The sequence below is a fragment of the Ixodes scapularis genome, unplaced genomic scaffold (assembly GCF_016920785.2).
Source record: "Ixodes scapularis isolate PalLabHiFi unplaced genomic scaffold, ASM1692078v2 PGA_scaffold0__279_contigs__length_252992795, whole genome shotgun sequence".
NCBI lineage: Eukaryota > Metazoa > Arthropoda > Arachnida > Ixodida > Ixodidae > Ixodes > Ixodes scapularis.
In genome coordinates, this window is record NW_024609835.1 from 9,082,738 (window position 1) to 9,087,969 (window position 5,232).

Sequence of the window (5,232 nt, forward strand, 5' to 3'; positions counted from 1 at the left end):
ATGTGCCCACGGTGGAATCAGGAGAAGAAATTTTTTCCTTTGAAGGTCAGACAGAACCTGAGTTATCAAGAGGCAAAGAAGCGTGTGCTTTTTGAGTCACAAACTTCCTTTGTCGACTCGGTGCGGAAGAGTCCTAAACTCTGCGTAGCCCTAGACTCCGCGTTCGGAGTCTAGGGCTACGCAGGTCTCCTCAGGCATTGCGACAGCCCTACGGGCCCTAACACAGTCGCGCGGCAGCAGTGTCTCCCCTCCACTGGTGGAAGTGCAGTGGTTGCTCCCTCCCTCCAAGACCAGCCGGCTGTTGTCGATCTGGCCCCGTTACCTGGAAGACCCGCAGGGGTCAAGGAGCGGAGACCTCGACTGAACTCTCTGGAGAGGACCTCGTCCAAGGAGCTACATGCTCTACGTCGAGCTCCTGATACACCGAAGGATACGGAGGGCACGGAGGTGGGTTGTACCGCATCCAGTGTGTGCACCCCCCTCCCGTGGCTGGCCGCGGGCGCAAACATGCGTCCCGGAACCCCGATCCCTCGAAGCCTCAAGCATGTCGGCAAGGCTCCGGAGGAGGAGGCAACCGTGGAAGTTGCCGACCCATTGGCCCCGTTGTCGTCTGACCAGAAGGACATCGAGTGGCAGGCCCACAAAAAAAAAAAAAAAAAGAAGAAACAGAAAAACCTGTCATTCCCCTAATGTTTCACGGGCTTTTCCTCATCTTTTAGTTCTTCACACACACACAGAGACACACACACAGACACACACACATCTCTCTCGCACACATACACATACGTGCACGCACACACGCACGTACACACGCACAAACACATGTAGAGAGAGAGAGAAAAAATATATATAATATACATCTATAGAGCAATAAAAGCTGCCTTTTTATGCACTAGAACTGCCGAGGCTTCTTGAGTAATAGTGATGATGCTTGAGGCACTTAGACCTATCGCACTGTCCGTGCAAGAAGATCATCTTAATGATGCTTATCGGCAAGGTTTACGTAGATATCACGTTTTTAGGAATTGTCATTCCTCACACTCATCTGGTGGAGCAGCCGTGGTAGTGCAGAGTGTATACACTCCAAGGTACCACGCCACACAACTCAAGGCTCTGGCTGTGCGTATTCTTTTTGACCGCTTCGTTATTTTTGTTTCGGTATACTTTCCGCTAAATGTGCCCCTTCATCTCCATGACCTTGAAGCACTCGTACAACAGCTCCCGAACCTTCTTTTAATACTGAGACATTTTAACGCCCACAACCCGTTATGTGGTAGTTCTCGTCCGGACTCACGCGGATGACTTATATAACGTTTTTTTTTCTTCTTTTTTTACAGCGGAGTTGTTAAGGGCTAGTTTTTCCAGGATCGTGTCCGGTACCAAACAAATGTCAACACCCGTGGTCGACACAACACTGCTTGCCGCCGTCGCTCATAGATGGCGGTAGATGTCCAGAGTTGTGTTTGCCGGTTGACTGCTTGCCGCCGTCGCTCATAGATCGCGGCAATCATTCCAGCCTCGGCAGCAGTGTTACCAACTGTAGGGACATGTCCCTACACGTAGGGACTTTTGGCGATTTTTTGGTCCAGTAGGGACGTAGGGACGCCCTGCCACTTTTACAGGAAAACGTGGGGACTTCCACAATCGCTGCCATCTTTTTTTTTTTAATTTACGGAAATTTTTTAATGTTCATGTAAAAACTTAATTGTGTTGTCTGGACTTTAGGCATTTTTGTATATTTCTTGCTTCAACAAAGTTACGTCTGGAAACACCAGGTGGCGCCACAGATCGACACAGACGTTATGTTAAACGCGTTAAACACACCGCGGCGCGCTTTTTGATAAAGATGTAACATCGTTTCTCTTGTGCACCTCGATCCTGAAGCGTGGAGCAATTGTGGGTTTCTGATTGGCCGCACCGAAGCACATGACCAGCTGCCTTAACGGAAGTAGCAGACTACACGCACGACCGCGGTCTTTTTCCTCGCGGTTTCGCTTGTTCAGTCCTCCCTTCAATAGTTCTCCCTCTCTTCGCCCTTTCTCCTTTCATTTCAAAAACCATTCCGATTCCGACCGGTGACTAGTTTACAGTTTGATCAGCCCTGTATAGAACAAAACGATGGCAGACCAACACGCTGGACCGTCGTCAGTGACGACACCGAAAAAGAAACGAAAAGTCCGAGGGGAACTGGCAAAGGATGAAGCTGAACTTTCAAGGAAGCAGCGCTTCCGCGAGGCATGGTTGGAGCTTCCGGAGTTCAAGGGATGGCTCGCACCGGACCCAAGAAACCCATTTCGTGCATCATGTAAGGCCTGCAACGGAAGCCTGGTCGCCGGACACAGTGAGTTGACCAAACATTCAAGAAAAGATGCCCACATAAAGGCAACCGGGTGGCTGAGAAAGCAGAACTTGATGACAGCATTCGTACAGAAGTCAAACCCGCTCGAACAGAACGTGAAGACTGCTGAGATCAAAATGTCGGCTTTTGTGGCTGAGCACGCCTTATCCTTCAAGGCAATGGATCATCTGGGCGAGCTCGCTAAGGTGGTCTTTCATGACTCAGCCATTTCCAAAGGTGTGAGTCTTCACAGAACGAAGTGTGAATCTATCGTAAAAAACGTGTTGGCAAAAGCGGAGACTGAAGTTCTCGCGCATAGGCTGGGAGCTTCGAAGTTTTCGATATTTGTAGATGAGGGCACGGACATAACGAGCACCAAACTCCTCTGCTGTTTCGTCCGCTATTTTTCAGAAGAGCAAGACCAAGTAATCTCACAGCTGTTGGAAGTCATCCCACTTGACGCCAGGTCGTGCTCATCAGAGTCGCTTGCCTCAGCTGTGGAGAAATGCCTGTCTGAGAAGAAGGTCCCGCTAACCAACATAATCGCGCTCGCATGCGACAACGCTAGTGTGATGGTGGGGGAGCGTAACTCCCTGATGACAAGGCTGCGAGAAAAGGCGGATGACAGTTTTATAACCATCCGCTGCATCTGTCACTCGCTGCATACAGCAGCAAGCAAGGCAGCACCAAAGCTTCCCAGGAACGTTGAGAATCGACCTTTTGAGAAACGTCGCCAACTACTTCAGCCATGGCTGTAAGCGTCAGGCTCAGCTCGCTGAACTCCAAGAGTACCTCCACAACGAGAAGAACAAGATACTGAGACCAAGTGAGGCGCGAGGGCTTGTGCTGCACCAGTGTGTAGAGCGCGTCCTCCAGGAATGGGCGACCTTGAAATTGCTCTTTTACAGGCAGTTACAGAGGACCGCATTGTGGCCGCTGAGCTGATCTTGAAGGACATGAACCCCATCACGGAGGCGTATCTCAAGTTCATGCAATATATGCTTGGCTTCTTCAACAAGCTTAACGCAATGTTTCAGAGCAAGGACAGCCTAATCGCAGTCATTCAAGAGGAAAAGCCAAAGACTACTAGGTGCCTATGCCAGAATTTCATGAAGCCGTCTTCTATTGAGGACCCTTCTAAACTCAATCCACTCGACCCCAGAAGTCTGCTGGCCTTGGAGAAGCTGTACGTTGGAGCAAGCTGCCAGGGAGTCCTGGACAAGATCACCATGGAAGGAGGATCCATCCGAAGTTCGTGACTTCAAGCTGCGCTGCATGTCTTTTTATCAAACCGCAGTGCTCGAAGTCCAGAAAAGGCTTCCGATCTCCGGACCCTTCTTCCACGAAGTGCGGTTTGTGCAGCCCTCAACGGCATTGAGCTACGAGGCCCGGAAACGTCTGCCGTCGTTGCCCGTGCTTCAAGATCGCTACAAGCACCTCCTACCCAGTGTCGGCGATGTTGAGCAAGAGTGGCGAATGCTTCCCTCGTTCTTCACAGAGAGTGAGAAGATTGAGCTGCAAACCAAGTCGCCAGACGCGTTCTGGGGTCAGGTGAGCAAGACGAAGACGTTCGATGACAAATGAGTACTTCCTAACATCGCTACCCTGGCAAAGCTGGTCCTCACTCTTCCTCACTCCAATGCAGAAACAGAGCGCATCTTTTCAATGTTGAGTGACATGAAGACCCTTAAAAGAAACAGGCTTGGGCCGGAAAGTGTCAACGCCCTGCTTTTGGTCAAGTCAGCCATGGCTACCCGGGGAGAGACGTGTGTCAACTTGACTGTGAAAGAAGGACATATGAAGCTCTTTAACAAGAAAATGTACAACTAAGAAGTTTTTTTTCCTTTTCAACATCTGTACATACATGTTTTTTTAATATTAAAAAAATTTGAACACCAACCAAGCCCTTCTGTAAGGACCCAACGTTTCAAGGCCAATTCGGCCTTTTCTTCAGGGGCGACTACGGCTATAGCCGTTGAGGAGCAGTGTCCTTTTCTTTTTCTTCTACGGCGTGTGTCTGGTCTTCTTCTTCTACGGCTCTGCCTTTTTCAATAATGTGACGAAGCCCGTTCACATAGGCGGATGGTAAAGCCCCTAGAGATCTGTTGATGTTCTGTGGCGTTGTTTGAATATGCCATGATTCTAGGAACAGTCTTTTTCGCGCATTTGTCTCAACGTCAACGATGCATGCGTTGTCGAAGTCGATGCGATGGTCCTTGACGTCGCAGTGCTCAGCGACCGCGCTACGCTCGTGATCGAACTTGCGCACGTCGTTTTTGTGTTGACGGATTCTCTCTCGAAAGTTCTTCGTCTCGCCGATGTATGAGGCCGCGCAAACCCCGCACGGAATCTTATATACATCGCCTTGGGCCCTTTCTTTGCCAGGGCGATCTTTTGGGCGTGGCATGAGTCGTCCAAGGGTAGACACAGGTTTGTGCGCTAGTTGGATACCTGCGCTAGTTGGATACGCGCAGTTCACGTAAGATGTCTGTTTTCGTTACATTTTCCGCCACAAAAAGAATTTGGAAGAGAATGAAAGGACTAGGCGAACGAAGCTTAATTTACTCACTAAAACAGGAAGAAAATAATATTCCCCATTTCTAATTAATTAAATTTCAAGGAAGACTACAGCGTGAAGGGCCCTACTGTGGTGCATATGCCGTGTGTGCAGCTGTTTTTGTTTTTTTGTTTGTTAGTTTGTTTGTTTTTTGCTTGGGGACGGGCGTAGGGACTTTCGGGGCTGATGTAGGGACATGTAGTGTTTTTCAGAGACGTCTGTAGGGACTTCTGCAAAAAATAGTTGGGAACACTGCTCGGCAGTCAGACTACTGGTTGCTGCCGTCGCTCATAGATGGCGGCAACATTTCTTCGGAGGAAGAATAGCGTGAACGGAA

The 5,232-nt window shown here is 49.5% G+C and overlaps 2 pseudogenes; both read left to right on the plus strand.

Moving 5' to 3' along the window:
- Positions 1 to 2,118: 2,118 nt before the first annotated feature.
- On the plus strand, positions 2,119 to 3,283 carry LOC115316199 (annotated as a pseudogene).
- An 11-nt stretch (positions 3,284 to 3,294) lies between these two features.
- LOC115327115 lies at positions 3,295 to 4,168 on the plus strand (annotated as a pseudogene).
- The last annotated feature ends 1,064 nt before the right edge of the window (positions 4,169 to 5,232 follow it).